This window comes from Camelus bactrianus, chromosome 35 (genome assembly GCF_048773025.1).
Source record: "Camelus bactrianus isolate YW-2024 breed Bactrian camel chromosome 35, ASM4877302v1, whole genome shotgun sequence".
Taxonomy (NCBI): Eukaryota; Metazoa; Chordata; class Mammalia; order Artiodactyla; family Camelidae; genus Camelus; species Camelus bactrianus.
In genome coordinates this window covers 9,638,028-9,665,588 of record NC_133573.1, presented here as the reverse complement: position 1 = coordinate 9,665,588, position 27,561 = coordinate 9,638,028, and the positions used below count along the sequence as shown (strand labels likewise).

General features: G+C 41.0%; 1 long non-coding RNA gene across 1 annotated transcript; it reads right to left on the bottom strand.

Annotated features, from left to right (window-relative positions):
* Positions 1 to 27,561, bottom strand: LOC123618165 (uncharacterized). The gene is made up of 3 exons (XR_006726562.2): positions 26,988 to 27,561; positions 16,463 to 16,554; positions 1 to 6,513 (listed from the first exon to the last, which is right to left on the bottom strand). It is a non-coding gene; the product is annotated as an uncharacterized LOC123618165 (long non-coding RNA).

Genomic DNA, 27,561 nt, shown 5'->3' with positions numbered 1-27,561 from the left:
ATGGGAATGTGAAAAAGCACCACGCTATGAAAAACAGCATGGTGTTTCCTACAAAAGTAAACAAAATTTCCATAGGACCCAGCAAGTCAACTTCTGGGTATATCATTTGGGTATATCCTTTGGGGAACTGAAAGCAAGCACTGGAAAAGATGTTGGTACACCCATGTTTGTAGTACCGTGATTCACAAGAGCCAACAGCTGTAAACACCCCAGTTGTTGGATGAACGGATAAACAAAATGTAATATACACATTCAGTGGAGAACAGTGGAATTTTTAACACATTTATTATTATGTTATTTATTGTATGGTTCTTGTACAGTAAACTATACATATTTCAAATGTACAATTTGATGAATTTTGATAGACATAGACACCAATGAAACCACTACCACAATCAAGATAGCTAACATTTCCATCACTCCCCAAGAGGTACAATTTTTGAATTCCCAATTTATCCCTTCCCACCCCCTTTACCCACTGGTAACCATAAGTTTGTTCTCTATGACTGTGAATCTGTTTTTGTTTTGTAGATAAGTTCATTTGTGTCTTTTTTTTTTTCATATTCCACATATAAGCAATATCCTAGGGCATTTTTCTTTATCTTTCTGGCTTACTTCACTTAGAATGATGATCTCCAGGTCCATCCATGTTGTTGCAAATGGCATTATTTTATTCTTTTTTATGGATGAGTAGTATTCCATTGTATGTATGTGTATGTGTGTCATCTATCAATGGACATTTGGATTGTTTCCATGTTTTGCCTATTATAAATAAAGCTGCTGTGAATATTGGGGTGCATGTGTCTTTTTTAATTATATTTTTCTCCAGGTGTATGCCCAGGAGTGGGATTGTTGGATTATATGTTAAGTTTATTTTTAGTTTTTTAAGAAATCTCCATACTGTCCTCCCTAGTGGCTGCACCAATTTACATTCCCACCAGCAGTGTAGGAGGGGTCCCTTTTCTCCACACCCTCTCCAGCATTTATTGTTCGTGGACTTTTTAATGATGGCCATTCTGACTGGTGTGAGGTAATACCTCATTGTAGTTTTGATTTGCATTTCTCTAACAATTAGTGATGTTGAGCATCTTTTGATGTCCTTGTTGGCCATCTGTATGTCTTCTTTGGAGAGATGTCTAGGTCTTCTGCCCATTTTTTGATTGGGTTGCTTGTTTGTTTGGGTTTTTTTTTTTTTGGTATTAAGGTGTATGAGCTGTTTGTATATTTTGGAAATTAGTTCCTTGTTAGTTGCATCATTTGCAAATATTTTCTCCCATTCTGTTGACTGTCTTCATTTTGTTGATGATGTCCTTAGCTGTGCAAAAGCTTTTAAGTTTAATTAGATCCCATTTGTTTATTTTTGCTTTTATATCCATTACTCTAGGAGCTGGTTCAAAAATATACTGCTGTGATTTATGTCTGAGTGTGTTCTGCCTATGTTTTCCTATAGGAGTTTTATAGTATCAGGTCTTACATTTAAGTCTTTAATCCATCTTGAGTTTATTTTTATATATGGTGTTAGAGAATGCTCTAATTTCAGTCTTTTACAGGTAGCTGTCCAGTTTTCCCAGCACCACTTATTGAAGAGACTGTCTTCTCCATCATATATTCTTGCTTCCTTTGTCACAGATTAATTGACCATAAGTTTGTGGTTTATTTCTGGACTTACTATCCTGCTCCGTTGATCTATGTTTCTGTTTTTGTGCCAGTACCATACTGCTTTGATTAAAGAACAGTGGAACATTATCCAGCCCTAAAAAGGAATGAAATTCTGACACACGCTGTAACATGGATGAAGCTTGAAGACAAAATGCTACGTGAAATAAGCCAGACAGAAGAGAACAAACATTGTGTCATTCCACTTATATGAGGTATCTAAATTCACAGACAGAAAGGAGAATGATACCTTCCAAGGCCTGGAAGGAGGGGAGGATGGGAGGTAGTGTTTAATGGGGATGGAGTTTTCGGTGGAGAAGAAGACAAAGTTCTGGTGATGGGCAGCAGTGATGGCTGCCCTGATGTGTATGTACTTAGTGCCATGGAAGTGCTGACAGACAGTCAAAATGGTAACTTTTCTGTTAGGCCTCTTTTGTCACAATAAAAAATATTCATAAAAGGAACAAAACACTGGGCAGTGGGAATGGAAGCTTGGCTTCCAGAGCGGGATCTGGCTGCACTGGTCCTAATGTAACACTTAGCGCTGTGGTCCTGACACCCTCCCTCCCGAGGCACTCACTCACTCACTCACTCACTCAACTAACATGTCATATTTGTGAAGCACGTACTGCGTATTTAAGTTACTCTAAAACTGTGGAATAGCTTGAAGGCTATTGATTGTGGGTCAGAGGCAGGATAGAATTTATCAAAATCATCCATGTTTGGGAATAATCAAAATTGCTTTTCTTTTCTTTTCTTTTCTTTTTTTTTTTTGATGGAGGCACTGGGGCTTGAACCCAGGACCTCGTGCATGCTAAGCATGAGCTCTGCCACTGAGCTCTACCCTCCCCCAAAATTGTTTTTCTTTTAAAACAATATAATTCTTTGCTTTCCTCGTCACATCTTTTTCACCTTCAGATATAGATTTGACTCTTAAATCAGAGTATCACAAAATGTGAAGGCTGGGAGGAAAAATTATCTAGCCTAGTAAATTATTTAGCAAAGTAATGTATTTTCAAATAAGAGTGTACAGAGATCACTCATATAAAAAAAGAAAATATTAAAACTAGTACATAGCCTTCTTGGACAGACTAACTTTTTATCATTGGGACAAGCACATGACATTGATCGTGGAAGAGCTTAAGCATCTTTAAGAACGCCTGATTTCTGAGGTCCACCTGAGATTTTAGGAATCCACAGAGCACAGCCTGAAACCCCTTCATTCTACAGATATAAGTGATCTGCCCAAAACATGTGTTATTTTCTTTATTGTGATTGTCAAACAGTGGTTCTAAGTTGCAGCTGACAATTGAAATCATTTGTTCTTCTAGTCACCTTTTAAAAAAAAATCTGTAAAACAACTGAGGGGTAGAAAAGTCTGCATGTCAGTGAGGGCAGTTTGATAAATACGGTGGAATCCAAGAGTATGGGCCTGCAGTCCAAAAATCTAGATTCTGGTTCTGGCTGTGCCGGTCACTAGATGTGTGACCTGAGGAGAGTCAGGTTACCTCCCGGACCTTGACGTTGTGTTACGTCTGAAAGGAAGGATAATGATGCCCAACACACCTCGTTCCGGAGGTTACAGTGTACTTGTGAGTTAAGCATCTATTTTTGTTTGTTTGAAGTACAGTTGATTTATAATGCTGTGTTGCAGCAAAGTGATTCAATTATCATATATATATATATATAAAACCTATATAACCTATAATGGAAAAGATCAAAGAATATAGGTTATTACAAGCTATTGAATGTAGCCCCCTGTGCTACACAGTAGGTCCTTGTTGTTTACCTATTTTATATACAGTAGTGTGTATGTGTTAATCCCAAAATCTTAATTTCTCCCTCCCCGCCACCCAAGTTTCTATTTTTGAGGCTGTTTTTGCCATGGTATAAGAAAAACAATCACAGCAATCACCAAAACTAAGTTGAAATGAGATAGTGTGTACATTTAAAGCTGTATATTAATAAATTTTAAAAGTTTCTGTTAGTCTAAGTATTTGTTATCTACAAAAATAAGTGTTATCTATTAAAAAAAAAGTCAAGTACAATCTGTAAACAAGTTTTGAACTCTACATCTGTCATCAGGCAGGAATTTCTAGAGATTTAAAATCACAGCTATTCAATTATTTCATCAGTCAACTTCCCCTCCACAGTAAGGAAATTATAATTTTATTGGTCCCTCAAATTTATGATCACTCCAGCGACTCAGAGTCCAGATCACATAGCTCTTTCTCTTAATCAGATTTACATTTGGAATGCAAGGTTTTACAACATTCAATTTCTTTCTCTATTAAAATGGTTTTCTTAATTTAAAAATTTTAAGCTACATGCCTTGATAAGATTATTCCTTTTCTGGAATGAACAGAAGCACAAAGCAGGTAATAATAATTCCTATTTCAGGCTAATCTCTTTGTTTAATCATCAAAACAACAAAAACAGAACACACCCACGTAAAATGTGAAAAGCTCTTGCTCTGTCATAGGTTTTAAAAAATGGTGCTTTTAATCAGCAATGAGAAAAAAAAAATCAGTGCTTCAGGCTAGCACATCAAGGCCTATAAACCAACGCTGGCCTACTTCCTGTTTCTGAAAATGAAATTTTACTGGAACACAGCCATGCCTTTGTTTACATATCGTCCACGGCTGCTTTTGAATTATGACTGCGGGCAACTTGTTGCCACAGAGACCATATGGTTTGCAAAGCTAAAAATATGTCTTCCTTGATCTTTTGTAGAAAAAAAAAAAATGGTCCATGTCTGACCGAGGGACCGAGTAGAGGAAAAAGCAAAGAGATGCTCCCCTTTCTTGAAGCAATGGTATCACCAGAAGTCTCTAAACCACAAATATTCCACACTGAGTTGAAAAGCAGGCATTTTCTACCCAGTGTGGATGGAGGCCTGACACTGGAAGGTCACCCCATGGCCCGGGTGCTTTCCTGCCGGAAGACAGGAAGTATGAGTGAGCCTCCTCTGTCTTGGAAACAAAGAACAAGTAGCTGTGTGCAGACTTCTTAGGCAAAGTGATTCTTTTAAGGATGGACGACAGGGGGATAGAAACAACAGACCCAAAATGATGCAGATCCTTTTCACAAATGTTTGGACGGGTGTTTGGGCCACTGGCACCTAGGTTACGTGTTCACTTTGAGAAGCTGCTTCTCTGGGGCCTCAGGTCGGGGGACAACAGAAGCGACATCACACAGGTGTCTTTCCTATGGTCCCCTCTGAGTCTTGGGACACTCTCTCATTTTGTAGGGGAGATGTTTTCCCTTCCGGCCACAACCTTAACCCCTGGATACAGCCAAGCCTGATGCTGGATCTGCTCTCTTCAGACTTCCTCGCTGCGGAAGGCGATAAATCCCGCTCTTGCTGAAGTGCTTTGAGTCGGGTTGTAACTACGCACTCTCACAGCCAGTTCGTCCCAACGGTCCCTGCAGCACTAATATTTCTATGACTTTCCACCCCTGAGAAGCTTGCTGGTGAGGGCCCGTGGTGTTTAATGTCAGACCTGTGTTCAAATCGCAGCTCTAACATTTGTTCATTGCATGAGCTTTGCAGCTTCGGTCCTGACCTCTATCAAATGGAGATAATGATACCTGCTTCCCAGATCGATGCGATGGTGACAGGAGATTGTGTATTTGAAAGTCATAAAGCCTAGAGGAGATAATAAATATTCTGAAAGTGTTCCCCCAGGCCTCCCCAACCAAACCAGGATCAATGGAGTCAGAGGTCCTAGCCCACACCTCCTCTGACTGATCCTTTTTGAATTAACTCAGTTGTCTCTCTTTTGGGAAGCCTTCCCCGCCCACACACCTCTGCAAACCTTAACTTGATGCAAATTCTCAGTGGTTTTACAATTCTCTGAGATTAGCACTTGCACCATTCATAGCACTTAACCCAGTTTTTAAGAATAGTTTGCCACATTTGGTGGGGGTACAGCTCAGTGGTAGAGCACATGCTTAGCATGCAGGAGGTCCTGGGTTCACTTCCCAGTACCCCCATTAATAAATAAATAGATAAATAAATAAACCCAATTACCTGCCCCCCAAATTAAAAACAATTTTTAATAATAAAATAGTTGGACAAAAAATATTTTAAAAGAATAATTTGCCAATTTATTCATTGTAGCAAGACATGTCCATTATTTTTAAAATTGAAAAATATAGAAAAGTGCAGATTGCTATAATCAATGCACGAATCAGCCACACTTGCATTCCTACAACCCAGAAACGAGTGAGACACGATTCTCTCTCCCTCTGTCTCTCCCTCAACCTACAACTATTCGTACACTTTTAGTTGCAAGTAAGAGCAAACCAGGACTCAGTATTCATTTGGCTTAAATAAAAAGAGTTAATTGACTCGCCTCACCTAAGTCCAGCAACAAGGTGACTTCTTAAGCAGGACAATTCACTAAAAGTCAGTCTCAAGTTATAGCAACAAGAAACTGGGACTGAGGCAAATTTAATGTTCCTTAAGTGCTATTATGAAGACCAAGTGAAAATCAGTCAACTAAATCTAGATAGCTAAAATAAGTGAGTAAATTCAGCAAATTGGCCACACGGGGAATTACAGTGGGGAGGCGTTTGGCAAACAGACTTTTGGCCACTGACCTACAGGGATGACACTAAGGTTGAGGGACCAGCAGATCAGCACCCCCACCCTCTGCCCCAAATCTAGGCCTTTCCATCTTCCTGTCTTCTCCTGGGTGTCAGCTCAGCCCAGGCTGGCTGTGTGGTGGCGGCCACGTGCAAACATCACGTCATGTGCAGACCCATGTGCCGCAACCTACCACTGGCAAGGGGGCTTCATGACCACTGACGATTGGTTCTGCAGGGCCAGCCAGCTCCCTGAAACACACAGCCCTGCAGAGAACAGAAATACCAACAAAATGGTGTTGTGCACCCCAATGTTCACAGTAGCACTATTTACAATAGCCAACACATGGAGACAATTTAAATGTCCATCAACAGATGCCTGGATAAAGATGTGGTATATTTATACAATGGAATACTACCCAGCCATAAAAAAGAATGAAATAATGCCATTTGCAGCAACATGGATAGACCTGGAGATTGTCATACTGAGTGAAGTAAGAGACAGAGAAAGACAAATATCATGTCACTTATATGTGGAATCTAAGAAAAAATACAAATTCTATTTACAGACCAAAACCAGACTCACAGACATAGAAAACAAACTATGATTACCAAAGGGGAAAGGACAAGGAGGGATAAATTAGGGGTTGGGGATTAACACATACACACTACTGTACATAAAATAGGTGAACAACAAGGACTTACTGTAGAGCCCAGGGAACTATATTCCATTTTTCATAATAACATATAATGGAAAAGATTCAGAAAAGAAAAAAAAATATATATGCATGTATATGTATAACTGGATCACTTTGCTGTACACCTGAAACTACCAGTGTAAATCAACTACACTTCAATAATTTTCTTTTTTTAAATAGTGTTGTTAGGAGGGAGGAGGGAGACAGAATGGGTAGGAATCAACAGTTTCTGCCTCCCTCGCCTTTTGATTTAACATCTATAAATGCCTCCACGACAGTAAATGTTTTTTCACTGTTTCTGAAAACGTGATTTTAATTGAAAGTGTAAGTGCATGAACACCTCATAACTTAAGACATTCCCTGTTGAATTAGGGCAATGCAGTTTTTCGCTGTGATAGATCACTCAGTGTTTTGTCCACAGAGCTGTCATTTTCATGTCCATAAACCCATTACCTCGAAGAATGCTGTTTCTCTTATGCAGTAAGTATTACCATCGACAGTTAGGTGCCATTTTGTTTACTCATGTGCCATCAATGAAGCAAGTAAATGATTGAGAAATGCTGGGTTTGTGATATCCACATGGACTTCTGTAACCTTCGCCACCAGCTCCCATGTTACCTTACTTTTTCCCCCAAATAGAAGAGCTCTTGGCCAACTCATTTCAACAAGTGTTTACTGATAACATTGCCAAGCCCGATAAAGTGAATAAGACCCAATCTCTGACTTTTTTGAGTTTATAATTAGTAGGGTTTTTCCTAAGATAGCTCTCTGCAGATAGCAGCCTTCAGATTATCAGAATTGTCTGATCCATGTATTTGTTTAATGTTTATTGAGCATCAATTATACCCCATGATCTGTTCTCGAATCATGAGGGCACAGTGCCCTCACAGGACTTCACAGAATCCCTGGGCACAGAGAAAGCAGGCTGAGTGGATCTTTCAAAGTCGTTCCTCCCACCCATTGTTCCCAGGCCCCCTGTCACTTAGGAAGGAAACACCTGGCCTCCCTGCCTTCTTCTGCATACTTCTGAGGGAACCAATTCAAGCATATTTCTTGCTTTTGGCCTTGTCACTGATGCCATAGATAATGCAGCTTTCTCAGCAAAGGGCTCAGCCCACAAACTTGATCTGGACAAAATTTATTTCCTGACACAGCTCATAGCTCACAAGCAAGGCAGGAAGTGCTGCTGCTCACAATGAACTTGGCTGTGGCTGTGGCTGCAAATGGCCTGGGAGGACTCAAATCCTGCTGACCCAGCGACTCCACCACGTTCTCTCCCAGGACCCTGGACCTGCCAAGTGGTGAGAGGCCACGGAGCGCTGGGCTCTGACCTGGGACTTCCGTTCAGTGTGGAATTTTTCAGGATAACATTTCATACTTAGACATGTCATGCTTAAACACAAACTGTTCTGCAGTGGCCCAGGTGAACCTGGTTTAAATATATATATAAACATTTCATTTTTGCCATAAATAAAATTATGAGAATATTTCTACCTTTTTGTCATCCATCTAAACCTATATAGTTAATAAATTCCTTTTCTGACTCAAAAGCATTTGATTGAAAAAAAAATCTTGATTCACAGAATTTTAGCGTTAGAAAGGCCTTGGAAATAATCTAGTGCAATGATGGGCAAATCTGGCTGCCCATCCAAACGACATAGGGAGTTTTTCTTTTTCTTTTTCTTGGTTTTTTTTTTTTTTTTGATTGATTATAGTTGATTTACATCATTGTGTTAATTTGTGGGGCACAGCACAGTGATTCTTTTATACATTTATATGTATATTCATCTTCATATTCTTTTCCATTATAGGCATTGAATATAGGTACAAGCTATTAAATATAGTTCCCTGTGCTATACAGTAGGACCTTGTTGTTTATCTATTTTATGTACAGTAATTAGAGTTGGTATCTGCAAATCTCAAACTCCCAATTTATCCTTTCCATCCCCTTTCCCCCTGGTAACCATAAGTTTGTTTTCTGTCTATGAGTCTGTCCCTGTTTTGTAAACAAGTTCATTTGTGTCCTTTTTTTTTTTAAGATTCCACATATAAGTGATATCATATGGTATTTGTCTTTCTCTTTCTGACTTACTTCACTTAATATGATGATCTCCAGGTCCATCCACGTTGCTGCAAATGGCTTTATTTTATTTTTTATGGCTGAGTAGTATTCCATTGTATAAATATACCACAACTCCTTTATCCAGTCATCTGTCAATGGACATTTATGTTGCTTCCATGTTTTGGCTATTGTGAATAGTGTTGCTGTGAACATTGGGGTGCGTGTACATTTCTGAATTACTTTCCTCCAGATATATGCCCAGGAGTGGATCATAGGATTTGGATCATAGGGCAAGTCTACTTTCAATGTTTTAAGGAATCTTCATACTTTTTTCCATAATGGCTGCACCAAACTACATTGGACATGGGGAGTTTTTAAGACTCTAGATTCCCAGGCCTCACCTGGACCAACAAAATCAGATTCTCAGGGCATCAGATTCCAGCATCAGAAACACAAGTTCAAACCTATCATTTCAAAGATGAGGAATTTATGGGCCACAGATTTGTGGAGTCGCACAGTCATATTATGTCAACGGGAATAATATATTTGGTTTACTCAAACATCAATGTCTTTCTTAAGTTTGTAACCCCAAAAAACCCAGTGAAGCCAGAAGAGAGGCACTACTGAGAGTCTGGAATCCCTGCAAGGAGGTGGGGAGAGGTCGGTCAATGAACAGCTGGGGCAGAAGGGGCGGGAGAGGCTGGGAGGGCTGCGGAGTTGCCGGAGGAGGCCATCGGGGAGGGCACCAGGGAGCCTCTGAGCAGCAGCGAGGCACTCCTACCCCGGGAGCCGCTCCCCTCCTCTCCAGCGCGGACTGTGGAGCAGGTCCGGGCGGAATCCGACAGGCCGGTCCAGTGCCGGGAGCCTGACTCAGGCCAATGTCACCGTGACTCAGAGGCTGGACGGGACTGTGCACCTGGCACTCCTGTCCCCGAGGCAGGAAGTTGGCCCCGGAAGGCAGCGGGCCACTCACCTCCAGAAGACACCCAGGCCTGCAGCCTGGGGCTGCTCTTTTCTGCTTAATGCAGAGAAATACAGAAAGTGGCATGATACAGCTTTTAAAAAATTATTTATTTATTTACATTTTTTGCTAATTTTTTTTGCAGGGTGGAGGTAGTTAAGTTCATTTATTTATTTTTCGGCAGAGGTGCTGGGGATGGATCCCAGGACCTTGTGCATGCTAAGCACGCACTCTACCACTGAGCTCTACCCTCCCCTCCATGATACAGCTTTTTAGTGGAAAAACAGTGAAGGTTCACTTTTCTTTTAAGGATACATAGTTTAAAAGGCAGGCTTAAATGTGATTGAAAGGAAGATTACTAGCCAGGAGCAAGTTCTCCAATAAGATGCATTTGCTCCACGGATATTCACTGAGCACCTACTACACGCTGGGCAGTGTTGCAGGTGCTGGTTTCTGCAGCGTCCGTTCTTAGAACGGAAATATTCAAAAGAGCAGCAATTTAGTCAAATGAGAAACCTAAATTAAAGATCATGTCACCCTAGCAAATGGAAAGGATGTACTAGGTGAATTTTGCTTCTGTATGGCGTGTTAGACGTCAAAATCCACAAACTACAATACTACATTTTTAAACTCTTGTGTTAACCTGAAAAGTACTGACATATAATTTTAATAGTATTACCAATAGCAACAATTTCTTGAACACTCTGTGCTAAGCATTATGCATTTCTGAAAATTTAATTCTTACCATAAACTTTTGAGGCAGGTCTCAAAAAAAATCTCCATTTTACAGACATGGTAATTGAAGCACAGAAAGATTAAGAAACATGTCTAAGATTACACAGCTCTTGAACCAAATTCAAACCCAGTTAGTTTCAACCCCTAGTCCCCATTTTTCACAAATAAGCCCTAGTGCCACCCCAGACATCCTCATGAATCTGCATGTGTTATGGGTGGGAAAGTGCGGAAAAATGGTTAAATGCCCAGCCTTTGGTGTCAGCTGCGTCCTCTTTGCATCCTGGCTCTGCTGCTGCAGAGCCAAAGAGTACCTGTCTCCCCGAGTTGTCCTGGGTTTTCAGGATAATTCACATTAAGCACATGGACTATGGACAACAAGATGTTGGTGGTGGTGACAACAGAGGAGCCAGAATCTTGGCTTTGCTGTGAAATCTCCTCTTCTTACTCCAATCCCCCAAGTTCTGAAATCTGAGTCCCCGAATTGCCTAAGAATAGTGACAAATTATCATCAGATTGCTGGTTTGTTTCTTTCTTTATTCATCATCATCCAACTGGGAGATAGTGAGGGTCATTCTAAACACAGAGCAAGGGCTTTGAAGCCAAGAGAGGGTGTAAGTCTTGGTTCTCACACTTACCTGATGTGCAACTTTGGACTAATTATTAAATGTCTAAGCCCATATTTCTCAAGCTGTTTATGGGAAAGATCAGTCTCTCTCTCTCTTCCTTCCTTCCTTCCTGGCTATTTCCAATCTATTTTGGACCGACACTGTTGCAAAATACAGTAGAAATATCTTAGTAATGCGCTACAAACACTCTAAATGCTAACTCTCAATTTCTGTTCTAAACCCAGTGAGGACATTAACAGTTTGTGGACATCAGAGTCCTACTGCTATAAGCATTTTTTCATCATTTTTAAAATGGGGACCCTAGTACTTACTTCATGTGGTCATTGCGAAAAATCGAGTGAAATCATGCAGATAAAGTGCTTGCCTCACATATCGTGGCCACTGAGCTGGTAGCCCCTTAGAAGTGCCTGTTCCTGGCTTGTGCTAGGAACAGGGGTGAAGAGACACAAGAAAGATCTGTAGAAAGGCATCTCAGGTATTCGTGGCTGAGTCCCTTGTGAGTCCTTTATCTCCCTAGCTCTTTGGGCAGCGGAATTGCTCCTTGGGCGATATGTTCCTCAACTCCAGTTTTTTTCGTGATGTTTTAGTGACCAGCCTGAGGTAATCCCTGAGCCACACCAGAGGCCTGTGCCTTCTGAACTCAGCCCACCTTTCTGTTTTGCTCAGTATAAGGATAACCCCAGAATGTCACTCAGAAGTGAAACAGCTCTGGCTGTCTTGCCCAGCTAAATTAAACCGAGAAAACATGGACAAGGAACATGTTCAATAGCTGTGTCATTACTCCATTGGTGGTATCACCGAAGTGGCTTGAGTAAGGTCCCAGTGGAGCTGAGGAAGGCACTGGTGCTGCCCTGAAGTGCTCCCCATCAGGACCATTCATATAGAATATATTCGCCTACGGAAAGTGCAGCTGAGTCACAGAGATGCCATCAGCAGCCTCTGGCAACGTTTGAAGACACTCAGAGAGCATCTAAGTGATTACACCGTGGTGCTGACAGGGGACAGGGTGACGTCTCCTTGCTCATGGGATTTAACTGAACCTGACACGAGCTGAAATCAAAGCAACAGAAAGCCTAAACTGGAAGATGACAAACATCTCCAAGGTTTGTTTGATGACTCTCACCCTGAGTAATATCCTCAAAATCATGAAGGAAAGTGGCCTCATGCAAACAGCAGTTGAGGCATGTCTAAAACTACCAGGGGAAAAGGAAGCTCTCAGAATCCAGATTTATGTCAAATTTAAGTTGACATTAAACTATATCCAATAATAAACATTAATATGACTCCATATAGTAGTCTTTATTATAGTAATAAATACTTAAAACACTTTCTATAGATTATTTATATCAGATGAGAAATCCTAATGTAAATGTAATTTTATCTTTCACTGAGACGTGGAAAGCTACAATACTGAAAAGCATCCGAAAGGTAATATCTCTGTTGTATAAGACACACCAAGAAAACTTCCATGCAAAGCCTCCAACAGAAATAAGCTCGTGGAGAAAAAAGACGTGACAGTCAAATAAAAAGCCAAAGTTCGTCAATTCAGAGAGAAGAAAAATTGATACATTGAACATTGGGCTGTCTAAACAATGAAAATATTGTTAAGACTGATCACCCTCCACTAGCTGAGTTGGCACTGTCTAATGGTCACAACATCAGCTTCGTGATCACAGAGTGGGTAGGTAAGAGTCGTGGTATAGAGCTGGGAAAAAGAAAGTTTTCGCCTCTAAAACAACTGATTTAGGGGGAAAGAAGCATTAATGGGATAACCTGAAAAAGCAGTCCAAGTGAACAATAACAAAACACATGCAGGTAGGGGACATGAAGTTGTTAAGATTACGAGCGTTCAGTTACACAAGTCCGGGCTGAAATCTCTCCATAAAATTCTCAGGGGATCAATTTCCAAAATATACAAACAGCTCATACAGCTTAATATCAAAAAAAAAAAAAAAAAAAAAAAGCAACCCAATAAAAAAAAAATGGGCAGAAGACCTCAATAGACATTTCTCCAAAGAAGACATTCAGATGGCCAACAGGCACATGAAAAGATGCTCAACATCACTAATTATTAGAGAAATGCAGATCAAAACTACAATGAGGTATCACTTCACATCAGTCAGAATGGCCATCATTACAAATAATAAATGCTGGAGAGGGTGTGAAGAAAAGTGAGCCCTCCCACACTGTTGGTGAGAATGTAGTTTAGTGCAGCCATTATGAAAAACAGTATGGATATTCCTTAAAAACTGAAAATAGACTTACCATATGATCCAGCAATCCCACTCTGGGGCATATATCTGGAGGAAACTCTAATTTGAGAAGGTATATGCATCCCAATGTTCACAGCAGCCCTTTTTACAGTCGCCAAGACATGGAAGCAAACTAAATGTCCATTGACAGATGACTGGATAAAGAAGATGTAGTGTATATACACAAAGGAATACTACTCAGCCATAAAAAAGAATAAAATAATGCTATTTGCAGCAACATGGATGGATCTAGAGATTGTCATAAGTCAAGTAAGTCAAACAGAGAAAGACAAATATCATATGATATCACTTATATGTGGAATCTAAAAAAAATACAAATGAACTTATTTGCAAACTGGAAATAGACTCAAAGACATAGATAACAAACTATGGTTACCAAAGGGGCAAGGGGTGGGAGGAGGGATAAATTAGGAGTTTGGAATTAGCAGATACACACCACTAAATATAAAATAAACAACAAGGACCTACCATATAACACAGGAAACTATATTCATTATCTTGTAATAAGCTATAGTGGAAAAGAATATTAAAATATATGTATATGTATAACTGAATCACTTTGCTGTACACCTGAAACCAACCCAAAATTGTAAATAAATTATATTTCAATGAAAACAAATGTTTAAAAATCATTCTACAAAATTCTGTAAAATGACCCCCTCCCTTGCAGATTTTGGAGATGGTATATGAAAAGTGCTTAGCAAACTCCTAACATCTACTCTGGGTTAGAGAAATGAGAGCCACCATCAAGAACATTAATAATAGTAAAGCAAGAATGATGACTACAGTAATTACAGCCTAGTCCACTCACTGTTTAACCTGCCGGTCCACCAAAATAGGAACATTTTCTAAAACCTAATGATAATCATAAAGTATCATTTATTTCTCTATAGCTCCCTTAGAAAGAAACTTATTTATAAGGGGAAAGTGTAGATAAATCTGGCAAATTCACAAGAAGCCTATTCTATTTTATTTCATTTGTAAACTGGAGTGAAATAGATACTCTGAGGGCTTCAATTATTTATTTAGTGAAGTACCAAGCAGTGTAGGAGGCACTATACTACTATTTAAACTTTAACCAATATACCTAAAAAATAAATATTGCCACAGGATAACTGGCCTAACTTTTTCAGTAAGCTCGTAACTAGAGGGGAAAAAATGGCGAGGAATTACTACTATAGATTGTAAAAGACTGGCAGGACAGAGTAACCACAGGTGATGAAGGGCATTTGGGGGATCTCATTTGAACAAACCAACTGTAAAAAAATGCACCTTTTTTTGGAGCCAACCAGGGAAATCTATTATGGTTTGAGCATGAGATAATATTAAGGGAAAAAAATGTTACTTTTATTGAGAGTAATAATGGCATTGTGACTGTACAAGAAAATACCCATATCTTTAAAAACTTACACCAAAGAATGTGTATGAGATGGGTTCTCAGTGACTGGGTTTTGCTTCCAAATAAACTTCCAAAAAAGGAAGACCAGGGATGGGTGAATCAGAGGCAGGAGAGGCCTGGTAACTGTTAACTCCGGGGGTGAGAGGAGGGAAGTTCACTGTACTCTTTCTGTCCTTTAAATATGCTTCAAATTCTAAATGACAAAATCACGAAATGAAAAGCACTTAAACCCCAGGTAGTTAATGTTCTCTCACTATTTTTAAAAAATGATTCTTGGAAATAAAAATTCAATTTGTTCATATTTACTTCTATTTTTTTCCCAAGATTTTTGGAAGATATTTCCTCTCCATTATATCAGAAGGAATATAATGAAAAGACTTGGCATTTATAGTATTCACAATATATCAGAACCTCTACATTTAAAAAAATCTCCTTTACAGAGGCTTTGAAATGATCAGGAAATCTGGCTAATCACAAGCAAGTTTAGGTACTCCAAGAAGCTCTACCAAGATTTTAAAGGTATGTACTTCACAATGGCATGGATGACTGTTAAAAGGTATTTTTGTTTCAAGTTGAATAAATCAGACTATCTGATCAATTCTTTTGGATTAAATTAAGTTTATGTTTTGCCTCCGTGTGTGTGTGTGTGTGTGTGTGTGTGTGTGTGTGTGTATACATATAAGTATACTTATATGTGTACATACACATATAAGTTCAAAGAAGAAATGAAAAGTTGGTTTCCTAAAGATTATTTCTGATTTGAAAATTTGGGGGACAGTCCTCTCCCGGGCCTGGGAACAAATTCCTCAACACTTCTAATTAATTCCAGAGTCCCCTCCCAGAAGGAAATCACCAAGGACACCTTACAGATGTGCTGGATTCTGCCTTTCCGTCTGTACAGGGGCGTCCGTGTGATGTCTGCTTCCAGCCTGGATGGAGGCAGCCCTCTGTCTCAGCCCCGCGGTGCTGATGAGGCCAGGGGGCTGGTGGGAGGTAGTTCTAAAGTCGAAACCACAGACTTCAAGTCTGAGCAGTCTCAGAGAGCCCGCTGCCCAGCCCTTTCCTGCAGAGACAGTGCCATGACCTTCCAGCTGTTTCACTCTGGCCCGCTCAGGTCTGCCTGTCCCTTTCACCTCCTCTCTCTGGAATGCCTCACGTGCTCTGTGCCCCCCTCTTAGGATAAATCCCCTCCCCCTCCTGTTTGACCCTCACATCTTCCCAGTCTCCTAAATGGGGAAAGACAAGGGTTATCCGTACCTATTTCTAGTCTGAAAGAAAACATTACCAGATGCTCTCTAAGAAGGAACCTAGAATAATACTGAAACTTGCACTTTCCAAGTGAACCACAATAAGACCCATACAAGGTTTTGGATACTTTTAGAAAGAACTAGAATCGCTGTGGACTAATAAGCGGAAAAGTTTGAAATTGCATATGGATATTTACTAGGAAATCACTACTCACAAGAAGAGCTTTTGTAATGAAATTTGGAGTTGAAAGTTCTTTGCATTCCTCACCGGTAAGGCAGCAAACTCAAAACAAAACTGCAAGTCCACCTGTGGATAGAGGCAGTATTGTCTTATTTTACTAGTGACATTACGATTACAGGAAAGAAAAAAAAAAAAAGGAAAAGGAAAGGGAATTTATTTTCTTCAGTGAATTACAGGAAGTTCAACATTTCAAAACACAAGTCCAGACATCCAACTCAACACAGGTAGCATCAGAATCTAATCAAAATGGAATTAGCAGCAAAAGCTGTTTGCTTCCCACCTATTTTTGCATAACGTCATAATTTAGCAGCTGCAAGACTTTCAACAGGGTTAAGATGGTCGCTCTAATTTACACTGCAGGCTCTCAGATGTTATCCTCCCCTAAAGGCTGTGGTCTCGGTCTCGAATCCATGTCATCTTTTATGATAATAATATCACTAAGTGTTTCTTTTTGGGGAGGGGAGAGGTAATTAGGGCTATTTATTTATTTTATATTTATTTTTAATGGAGGTACAGCGGATTGAACCCAGGACTCTAAGCACGTGCTCTACCACTGCGCTATCCCCACCGCCCCAATTAGGTGTTTCTTAATGTTTATAATTAAGTGTTTCTTGATGTTTGGACTTGTCTTAAGTGTAACATGTGGGGAAAAAAGCTGCTTTCTGCTCTGCCAGCCTCATGCTAGCTCCAATTTTCCTCCTTAAGAGCCCAAGGCAAAGAGCACCCCAAGCTCTGAAAATCTCGAAGTAAAGGGAGGGATCAGAAATGTATGAATCAAGCATGAATTACTTAAACTGCTCAGAGGCAAAGAAGAATAGAGCCTGTTTGTAAAGATCCCCAGAGATGCAGATGATTCCACAACCTCAGTGACTAATTCCTACTCCATGATTCTTCATCTTATTTAACCAGAATCCAAGGGCTGGATGTACACTATGCTTCTCCACTGTGGAGTCTCAGAAGAGCTGGATCTCCGCCCACCCTGGTACTCCCCTTGGACCACAGGACTGCAATGGACTTGGATTTCAAGGGTATGTGTCTGAGATGGTCTGGCTATTCCAGCAGGACTGAAGCACTTCATTTTCATCACGTGGAGGGTGTTTTCCGCACAGACACACAAAATCACCAGCCGTTCAGCCATTGAATCCCTCTCACTTGAATCATTCTCCTCTGGCGCACACACTTTTACTGCTTCTCTGTAGAACTTCCACCCACCCACCCACACCCACACCCACACACCAGTGCTGCACCCAGATATTTCATTTCTTGCCAACTTCCACGTTCTGTCTCTGAGCTGTGGCTTTGAGACCTCCTCATTCTCCTCACCGCCACCAGAAGCTGACTTTTTTCCCCCTAGAGGTGGGAGATTTTTTTCTATACGAAAGTAAGCGGGTTTTTTTTTTTTTTCCCCCTTTTATTCAAATGACTGCCTGTGTTCAATGACAAAAGAGAACTTGCAGGCCGGGCGGGGCCAGGCACTGACTCAGTCCTGGACCGCGCCTGCAGGAGCCCCGCTCACCCCTCAGCCAAGGTGCCAACTGCTCTCGGTTCTACTCCAGTTGCTACAACTAATGAAAACTGTACAGTTAAACTGTGAACACCAACCAGTGATCTCTGATAGCTCTGGGGCCAAATTCCTCCTGGCACAGGCCACCTCTAAGCTGCAAAGATCACCCTTAGGCCCGGTTTGAAGCAGTTCCTTTTCTCTCCCCTCTCCTATTTTTTTGGCTTCTGGATTTTATTCAGGTCTAATCTCTTTAAGTCCTGCTCCTCCTGGGCCCAGTTTGGTCAGCAGGGTGTGGGTCCCCAGGTGCACGGTGGCAGATAAATTCTGAGTGCCAAAAAGAACATGGCTGAATGGTTCTACTTTACATAATAGCCGAGGGGCACTTGAAGGCTGTTATCAGTCGTAACCAGCTTTTCCTTTTCCTGGTTCCACCATCCTACTTGCTCTGGTTTTTCCCTTCGGTTGTGGTTTTTGGTTTTTTTTGTTTTTTTTTTTTGGTTCTCTGTATATATATTTTTTTACTGAAGTATAGTCAGTTTGTAATGTTGTGTCAATTTCTGGTGTACAGCATAATACTTCAGTCATTCATTTTCATATTCTTTTTCACCATAAGTTACTACAAGATATTGAATATAGTTCCCTGTGCTGTACAGGATGAACTTGTTTATCTATTTTATATATATTAGTTTGTATCTGCAAATCTTGAACTCCCAATTTATCCCTTTTCACCCCCTTCCCCCACTGGTAACCATAAGTTTGTTTTCTGTGAGTCTCTTTCTGTTTTGTAAATAAGTTTGCATGTGTCACTTTTGTAGATTCCAGATATGGTATTCATATGGTATTTGTCCTTCTCTTTCTGGCTTACTTCATTTAGAATGATGATCTCCAGGTCTATCCATGTTGGTGCATTATTTTATTCTTGTTTATGGCTGAATAGTATTCCATTGTATAAATATACCACAACTTCTTCATCCAGTCTTCTACTGATGGACATTTAGGTTATATTCATGTCTTGGCTACTGTAAATAGTGCTGCTATGAACACTGGGGTGCATGCATTTTTCTGAATTAAGGTCCCCTCTGGATGTATGCCCAGAAGTGGGGTTGCTGGGTCATAGGGTAAGTCTATTTTCAGTCTTTTGAGGAATCTCCATACTGTTCTCCATCACGGCTACAGCAAACTGCCTTCCCACCAACAGTGTAGGAGGGCTCCCTTTTCTCCACACCCTCTCCAGCATTTATTGTTGGTGGGCTTTTGAATGCTGGCCATTCTGACAGGTGTGAGGTGATACTTCATTGCAGTTTTGATTTGCATTTCCCTTTGTTTTTTAGGCCCCTGCCCTTTCATCTTCCCTGTGGCTCCTCTCTGAACTTTTCCCATTGCTCTGAAGCGATTAGTACTTTACACATTATTCTTAGAAGGATCTGACCAGCCCCTCAGGAGATCACATGACAAAGACAGTAAGGAGCTCAGGACAGAGCAGCGGCCCAGGGTGTCGGCCGCCAACCAGGCCAGCGGGCCTGCAAGTCGGTGCTCACCTGTGGTCTTGGAAGGCCTTTTAGAGGAAGGGAGGGAAACGAGGCACCCGCACTGCTGCTTTGGTTACTGATAGTACTTCATGGGACTCTCCCGTCACATGTATAGTCTCATCTACTTCATCGTCCATAAAAACCCTGAGAGGAAGGTCGTTACTAACTCCAGGTAACAGGTGAAAAAGCAAAGGCTCAGAGACGCGGTGAGGTTCCAGGTTTGTTGACCTCAAAGTGCAAGCTTTTATGCTAAGCTACGTCAGCTGTTTTGCAAAATACCACAGGCAGGGAAAGACTTTTCTGCCCTGGAAACAGCTCCACCAGAGGGCTTTTGAGGTCCTCCTAACGTTCTGAAAATGGCATATTCAATTCCAAAACTTTGCAGAAAGCAGCTGCTGCTGTTCTGTCTCCTTCCCCAGCTGACTTCTGCTTGGGAGGGCAGGAGAGGGGGGTGGAAATACAAGAAAAGGCAGACAGAACATTGATGTGGTACCAAAGATGTAAAGGATGATTCTTGAAATTAAGATTTGGAGGTGCATGAATGGGATTTCTAAGAGGCTAGATTCAAGTGAATGATAACTTATCTATGCAGTTTAAACACAGGGACCTTCTTGATTCTTCTAGAGCAATGTAGTGGAGTATGCAGGCGTGCCATTTCCACAATGGCATTTGTCATTGGGTCTGCACTGTCACTGTTCACCCATCTGTCAAATCTGTAGACAAATGGTTTCCATCTTGAGTTCATGTAAATTATCTTGTTCATGTTGTCATTTATTTCTTTTGCATTTTTCATTATTTTTTTTCCTGATTCACTCTCCCAGACACCGATCTGCTTTTGATACTAATTCTGTTTTCCATAATGTTAGCAATCCACAGAGATTTGCCTATAAATTAGTGGGTCTCCTCTGTACTGTCTAGGACTGACTACACGTCTCTGACTGACACACAACTGCTCCTTAAAGAAGGAAAGTCTGCACTAGGTTTGCTTCACTCTAAAAGCCAAGGTCTTCGGAAGAATGAGTCCTTTCCTAGAAACGTCAGTTTACTGTCTTGGAAAGGGGGGTTTATTTTGAGGTAGATACTTATTTTCAGAAATAGCCTCAAATCTTTTTTCTGGTATTAAAGGCTTATGTTTTGGAGGGAGGGAAGATGTGGTCTTCAGCCTGGTCATTATGTACACATAATAACTATCAACTATCTTTCCATAAAATACATTCAGGTCTAACTCATTCTTTCTTTTTTTCTTTTTTAAAGAATGTTTGCAAAATACTTGTATTTATTTTTTTATTACTATTATTTTTTATTATTGTTATTTTAAATTTCTTTTTCAGTTTTATTATGTAGAATTATTAGTTTGACTGCACATATACATTATATTGCATGTAAATACATACATACAATATACTGCACATTTTTGTTTAGTTTACACATATGTACTGATCATTGTTTGTAAGAACAGATTAGAGTGTTAGCTTTCACTTATTCTCCTTTAAAGCTGCTGATTATTTCATTCTATGCATATGTTAGAATTCATTTAATCAATTTTGCCTTTTCCTGAATGTCAGTTAGAATCATACAGCATGTAGCCTTTCTAGATTGGCTTCTTGCACTTAGTAATATACATTTAAGTTTCCTCCATGTCTTATCATAGCTTGATAGCTTATTTCTTTTCAGCACTGAATGTACCATGGTTTATTTATTCATTCAGTTACTGATCGACATCTTGGTTGCTTTCAGGTTTTGGCAGTTATGACTAAGTCATTCTAAACATCTGTGTGCAATTTTTTGGGTGGACATTATTTCAACTCCTTTTGGAGGAGGGTGAATCACCAAGGAGGGTGATTGCTAGAACATATGGTAAGAGTATGCTTAATTTTGTAAGAAACTGCCAAACTCTCTTCCAAAGTGGCTGAACTATTTTGGATTCCCACCAGCAGTGAGTGAGAGTTCCTGTTGCTCCACATCCTCACCAACATTTGGTGGTGTCAGTGCTCCCAAATTGGACATTCTAGTATTTGTGTTGTGGTATCTCACTGTTTTATTTTGCAATTCCCTAATGACATATGATGTAAAGCATCTCTTTGTATGCTTTTTTAAAATTTCTTATATCTCCTTTGGTGAGGTGTCTGTTAAGGTCTTTGGCCCATTTTTTCAATCGGGTTGTTTGTTTTCTTATTGCTAAAGTTTAAGAGTTTTCTGCATATTTCAGAGAACAGTCCTTTATCAGATCCATCTTTTGCAAATAGTTTCTCCCTCCTGGTGAAATTTCAATGTTCTGACTGTATGAGAAAAACAGTGTAGGTGACATTTTAGGCATGTGGCTGTCATAAGCAGTTATAAATAGGGAATTCTTGTGAGCACAGCCCAGAAAGCCTATGACACCAGCCACCAGTGATGCAGAAGTTCCAAAGAAGCAGCAGCACGGGGCTGGTTACTCTGAATGCTAAATGAAGTGTTCTGGGAAGTATAATTACAATTAATATAAGATTGTTCTCAATCTAATTAAGAATTGACAACAGGTTTTAAACAGGGTGATTTTTAGGTATAATTTGAAGGCATTAAATTCCTAGTATGTAAGCTAGAAATTTGAAATAAAATGTTCTGGTTTCTCTTTAAAGTTTATTTTACCTTGAATAGCAAACACAAACAGCACACTCTTTAGTCATGTGGTTGATCCCAGAGGACTGTGCTTTCTCTGTTCTACTTCCTACAGGTTATGTAACACTGCAGGGGAAATCTTGTTATCACAAAATATTGGAGGTTTATCTGATGTTTAAAGAATTGTTTCAGATAAGAGTAGTTAATGTACAAGTCAAGATACCAGACCACCACAAAAACAAAAAAATTTGTTTAGGCTTATAAAAGAGATGGATCTTATCTGTGCTTAAAACAGTGATTCTTTTTTTATGTGTGTGTGTATATATATAGAAGTTCAGTCAGTTTACAACATGTCAATTTCTGATGTACAGCATAATGCTTCATTCATACATGAACATACATATATTCGTTTTCATATTCTTTTTCACTGTAAGTTACTAAAATAGTGATTCTTACTTTTTGGGGATTAAGATCCCACTAAAACCAGAATTACCTGCAAAATTGCAGATCTATATGTATAAGTGAAATTTTGTCTATAGTTTTGGGGGTTCAGGGACTCAGGGTTTCCCATACATGAGTACACGGCAAGAACTCAATTTTGGACAATATGTTATGGGATTAATGTGGGGGAGGAGGGCTATATTACTTACCAAGCACACAAACTTTTCCATTAACCTAGTTGACTGACTTCTGAATGAATCTGGCCTAAAATCAAGCTGCTCCTAATTCAGATTGCTAAATTTTCTCAAGATATTCAAAAGCAATTAAATAAGGACAGAAATATTACTGTCTTATGGTCCCTAGCCATCACTCACTGGTAGCACCATCATTTCCTGTACTGAGCAACCCTGGTTCCTAAAAAAACTCCGGCGCGATTGGACTGTTTATATTTGGCATGTTCTTCATTCTTTTTTGGGAAGGCACATTCCCTTCTTCAGCTGAAGAAACTCAGTGTCTGAAAAGAGCTGCCTGAAAACACTGTTCCCTCTGGGCTCTTAAAAATGTTCAGCATCTGAAAGCTGGCAGGGAATGCTCATGCCCAGCGGAGGCAGAACTCCGTGGACTGAGCAAGAAAAAACCCGGGACGCTATCTATGGAAAACAGGAAGCAGCACACAGTTGAGACAGCCTTACTCACCTGCGACCCGTATTCAAAGCCCTAACCCAGAAACTCTGAGCTACCTAGAAAAGGGAAAGACCCAATGGCTAGCCATAAGCTATAAGGACAGACTGTCCTGACACTTTTCCACCTTACTTTTAAATAAGCAAAGGAATAAAACCCTAACTAAAGCCCTGGACTGGCTGGTCCAAGACACAGCCACCTGCCACACAGACACAGTTGCTTGCCCCTCCCTCCTGGGGAGCTGAATTTCTCATGGTCCCTCTGGCGACTGTAACGGGGCACTGAGAAACACTCACTAAATCAAAGCCCCCAAGCGAAAAATAGACCGTTGCAAAATACACGAACTTACAGTTTCTTTGCATTATTAGATTATTTGCATATTTGGAGACAGAAAAAGGAGGAACTGGAAGGACTGTCTCACACTTTCTTGTTTTTCAAAATGTCAGTAATTCCCAGGGCTATTTTGTTTGTTTGTTTTTAAACCCAGGGCACACAGATTCACATTTTAATAGGTGGAGTTAAGTGTCTTTGTAAAAGGAGTGGGGTTATTTATGATTCAGAAGCTTGTCCACGTTAGTGTTTCAGGGCACCATCAGAGACCCCTTTTCCTTCTAATCTTATCTGTTCATTTTTTTTTTTAAATGTTTAAAGGAGGTGTTACATTCTGAGTAGCTGGAGGTGGCACATGAGGAAAATATATCCAGATCACCATGTAGAAACAGTTCTTAGAAAATTAGCTGAGGCCTTCCCCAGCCACTGGCCGTCAGTCAGCTCCAGAAGCCATCACAGACACAATGGTATTTAAGACCCAGTCTGTTGATCAGCCACACTACTTGCAAGGATCTTCTGTCATTAAATGTCCTAGGAAATCTTTTCTAGGGCATCTTTCTCACACAGGAACTGCCTATTGCATTTTGCTCATCCCCACACAATTTTTTCCATATCATCAGTGTTGGGTTGGTCTTCACCTATAAACCTGGGACCTGACTGGCAACGTGTCCCTACACACCCCGTTTGGATTGCGATAATTACTTTTCCTGTTCCTCGTGGTCTGGACACTTTTATTCACAGGGTGACCGTATAATCTATCATCTATATCAGGATGTACTTTTGAGAATGAAAACAGGGGCTATTAATAATTGTGCTTGGACAACAGACAGGCTGGGGCTATCATGGGCATACTGGGATACAAAGTCGCCCTGCTTATTTAAAACTGATCTGGTATGAAACACACCAGCCATTGTCAAGACCAAAACATTTCAGTCTTGGGGCTACTTCTGTTCGCACAATGGAGGTATTTATCCTTTGCTCTAACCCCATATGGTCTGGCCCAAGAGACACGATTATTGCACTTGAGAAATTATTTATAAGTAAATGTGTGCTAAACTATTTGCGTGTAGAATATTACACTGTTTAGGGTTGTATCCATTCTCAAAAGACTGAAAACGCTTCAAGTTGTCAGGGGATGAATTGTGGCTTACTGGATAGGGCAGTATTTGACAGGCTGAGTCCTGAGAGTGCTCAAACTACAAGAGAGACATCTCTCCACTCCGAAGCAACATTGACTCCCTCCCACTCCCAATCCTGTCTTCCATAATCACATAATTAAATGTGACATACTAGATCTAAATCAGTGATCCAACTGCGATCCCATTGTCTGAAAGAGATACTCTGGTTTCTAGAGAAGCCTTTACCCTCTTCTGTGCTTGACTAAATGTTAGCGGTTCCTTTTATTTGTATAAGCCTATTCCTTAATTGTAAGTAGAAATGAGAATTAAACATGGATTGAAATTGAGTTGGGAAGTCCCATTAAAAAAAAATGGCAGGGCCCCCAAGCAGGGCCACTACTCTCCTGCCAACACCATCCGGTTCCCTGGCCCAGAGGCTGTATCTCACTTTTTACCTCAGAAATGGCTTATTCTAGGAAAGTGGAACTTACCCCTAAAATTCTATTTGTTCCCTGAGCTCACTTCTGACTGGTTATTTCCTTCACTCCTGCTTGGTCCATTTCTATAAAGCTTGTTCCTAATTAGTCAACTTTTGTTATACCTTATTTGCATATGATGTTGCAAAGTATAAGCTGGCAGCCTATAAAAGCCTGTGTAAACCTATAGAAGGGGTCCAGAGTTTGAAGTGTTAACTTTTCTGGGCCTGGTAGTGTAATAAACCTGAGTTCTCCAATCCTCTGAGTGCTGCTTGGTCTCTCGCCCGGATCCAGATTGCTGTCACAACTGAGCTGTAGCCCCCATCTGTAACATATTTTTCTGCAGCAAAATGGACCTGGCCATCCCGTAAAGTCTCTGCTGGTGAGCAACTCTGAGACTTTACTTTGAAAAACCGTACGTGAAGGAAGATACATTTTGAAGAGCATGTTGTAGTATGCCAAAACTAAAGAAAAGGCAAAATTTTAATTATTTGACATTATAATTTAAGAGATGGCAGAAGATAATTTATAACTGGGCAAGAGTGGAGGTAAAGTACGATTTGCCTTTAATTCAAGATAGATACCTATCAGGACATGATTTAGCAATGTGACCTTCACTATTCCAACCTACTAGGAATTCCTGTTTAACATGGTGAGACTGACCAACCTTTGTTTGGGGTGATCATACATTTTACAGTTAGCTAACTGTCCACTGGTTAATATTGATATAAAATGACAGGGCAAGTCACCATCCTGACCAATTACTGCTCCTCTTAGAGGACCTGTTCTTTAATTTCTTGTTTACTCAAAGCTTGTGACTTCTGTACGTAAATTGCTACTCACACTTCAGTTTGGCCAAATGGTCTGGTGTGGCCCCAGAGCGAGCAAAGGGACCCTTTATTTGTCTCTCGAATATCAGCTGAGCCTCTGTTATGTGACCTGGAACAGTGTTTGACACTGGGATTAGAAAGATGATTAAAGTGCCGTTGAACTAATTTAGCTTAGTGCTGTGCAAATGCGGATGTCGTAATGTTCCAGTAGCAAAGATGGAATCCTCAAATCACACAGGAAAGTTCTGGGAAATGTCATGCAAATCAAGCATAGATAAATTATACTTTACCTTTAGAACTCTAATCTTTGCTGAGACCAGGCCAGTGCTGAATCATTGTGAAAAGTGGTATAACCAACCCCTCTAAATGTAAGAATGTCTGGGTCTCCTGGCCGCTGCATCATTGGGTTATTAATATAGAAAGACCATTTAGTCTCTTGGCCTTGGTCATCCATTAAGTGGGAAAAACCATCCTCGTTTCTTTAGACGTCTTCAGAGACTAACCAATAGGTTTGACTTTGCTGGCCAGCAACGTGCAAACCGTCCATAGGTGGGAGGGTTCTATTTCCTCTTCTCTTATTTAAGATTGGCACCCAGTGGGCATCCCAGCTTCCAGCCGCCCCCGAGTGAAACACTGCTTCTCAGTTTGACAAATCTCGTGACTCGCGCGTTCTAGTCCCACAGGGTGCTACAGCTCACCACGTGGCAACTCATTTTGTGCTAACGGTGATGGCAAGCCCGCACTGAGTTACAGGGTTGCGGTTTGATGTCGCTTGGCACTGGTTTCTACCGTCATATCAAAATGTGCCCAGCCAGGCTCATAATGAAATGTTTCCCTTCTCTTAAATGTCCCTTCTCCAGCCCCCAAGTCCACCTACTAAAACAAAGGGAGGATAAGCAGAAACTGTATTAAGGATGAAACCTTTCCTTCTCATCCCGGCTCCTCATAAATGGACCTCCTGATGATCTAGCAAAAGCAGCTCTCTAACTCACCAGTTTTCTCTGAAACTTTTCTCGTCTCCATCTTTGCTGGCGCCCATCTCTTCCCCAAGTCTTCCCTTTTCTTCAAGACAGGAGTCAAGCAGACATGACTCCAGAAAAACAGTATCGGGCTTATTAGCTACCCTCCTTTCAAAAGGAAAGCGTTTTTGGCCCCACGAAGCCTTACAGGGTGGTGACTAAGTGTCTGTAGCCGCCGGAGGCAGGGGGCTCCCCGGAGGCAGGGTGTGAAACCGGCCACTCTGGGGTAAGCGGACGGACGGGGGGCCGGGGAGACGTGCGACTGTGGGGAAGCAGCACCACGACAGGCGGAGCAGGAGCAGGGGGCCTCGAATTCCCTGGCGGGGGGACACCGCGGCGCGCGGGGGCGCCGAGCCTTGTCCCAGCCTCCCTCGGCTGCGGCGGAAGGGGTCGCCTGGGCCCGCGCGCTCTTTGTCGGGGCGCGGCCCTCCCCATCCCCGCCGCCCAGCGTCGCCCCTCCCCCAGCCCCTCCCCCGCCGCCGGCGCAGCTGACGCAGCCCGGGAGGAATGCGCTTCCGGAGGGAGAGGGCGCGGCGGCGGCCTGAGG